Source organism: Gavialis gangeticus, unplaced genomic scaffold (assembly GCF_001723915.1).
Source record: "Gavialis gangeticus isolate Ggan-Ray unplaced genomic scaffold, GavGan_comp1, whole genome shotgun sequence".
In the NCBI taxonomy this organism is placed as follows: domain Eukaryota; kingdom Metazoa; phylum Chordata; order Crocodylia; family Gavialidae; genus Gavialis; species Gavialis gangeticus.
In genome coordinates this window covers 124,311,947-124,313,735 of record NW_017728992.1, presented here as the reverse complement: position 1 = coordinate 124,313,735, position 1,789 = coordinate 124,311,947, and positions in this window count along the sequence as shown.

Genomic DNA, 1,789 nt, shown 5'->3' with positions numbered 1-1,789 from the left:
CACAGTTCCCTTCCCCTGCATTGTGATCAGCTTCCCCTGTGGGAGGCAAGGAGAGCCACGACTGTGCTTCCTGCCTGGCTCAGCCTGGAGCCACTGGGAGTGCAGCCCTGGTTTTCCCCTGTCTCCCACCACCTGGCTGCTGGCTGCTTCAAAACTCAAAACATTAAAAACTTTCAAAATATTTCAACTAGCCTTGTTTTGTTTCGAAGCTATGTCAAAGCCCTTCATTTCATTTTGATTTCATTGTTTTGAGCTCAAAATGAGTCAAAACTGTGTCAAAATGAAACAGCTGGTGAAATTTCACACAGCCCTAATATACAGTGGTTTCTTGGCACATTGACAGTCTATATTTTGCTCACATTTAGGAACTTGGCCAATTAATCCATTTAACCAATGTGCAGTGCTAAAAGAATTTTTTTTTAAATTAAAGTGGGACTGCATCAAAGAAGCACTTCAGAAGTGAAACCACCCTGTTCACCTTGAGGTGCAAGAGCCCATTTGTGTTGACAGAGAACAGCTAAGCTTCCTGAATACATGACCTCACCATTATGACTTTCACCAAAATTATGGAAAAGTGAACTGATTCCTTAACCAAATGAAAATAGGAATTTGATCTATTAAAAATAAGTTAAATGGGGGCTATGTGGGGGATGAGTCCAGTGCGCTGTGAAAAGAATAAAAAATAAAATTCCTCCTTAGGTAAGGCAGTGTCCCGGGACATGAGGGACGCAAGAAGACTTACCGGCAGCTCAGGAAACAGCATGTGACGGACGGGAGACAAAATCCGCACAGCTCGTCAGCCACCTGTTTCTACAGCTGCAGCCGGCCGGTGACATCAGTGCGGAATGCCGGCCGGCACGAATAAAAATGGCGGCGCATGCTGAGGAGCCGGTGAAGGAGGAAAGAAGACAGCAACAGAGGCCCCTGCAGCTGAGGCAAGTGGGCAAACCGGGCCAGAAGAGGAGGAACGTCTGGAACGAGGGTCAGACAGAAGAAGTGGATCGCCCAGACGGTGCTGTGGAGGCGGCTGCGGAGGGACGCTGGGGATCGCCCTGTGGAGACCGCTGGAGTATCCCTGAAGTGATCAGCCCTGGGAGATGGGGACTGCAAGGGATCCTAGAAAGAGGTGCCGCCGAGAAAAGCATCGTCGTTGGACTAAGAGGTGCCTGGGAATAGGCAGGGAACTGAGTGCCTAGGCAGAAGGCAGCCAGTGCCCCGGTGAAGTACAAAGGGGGCAGTTAAAGGGGCAGTACACCCAGTTTTGTGTTTGGAGCATCCTTTTGGTTTCTTTGGGATTTTGTATCTCCCTGAGCTCTGGGGGGACATCTGAGGGTTAGACACGCACTGTAGGGCTAGGCAGGGTTGAGGAAGGGCCCGAGAGGGACCTGGTTGAGAGTCCTGGGAACAAAGCACCGACTAACTCAACACCACTACACAGGAGGCGTAAGGCCAGGGTGTAGGGGTGGCGGAGCCCCAAGAGTGACAGCTGGGAGGAACCTTGGGCCAGCGAGCGCACCCGATGAACAACCCCGGACACTGAGATCATCAAAGTCATCGCAGGCGAGCATGGGGTCCGGGAGTCAGGCACAAGTCACCAGCTCAGGCAAAGGTACGAGCCCAAGAGGTGTGTGACATCAATCACCCGGGCGAGAGCAGCACGAGGAACTACAGGCCAGTCAGCCTTACCTCGATCCTGGGCAAGCTGTTCGAGAAAATTATTCTGGCACGCATTCAGGAGGGGCCAGCAGGGAACGGCATGCTCAGGGGCAACCAGCACGGGTTCATCAGC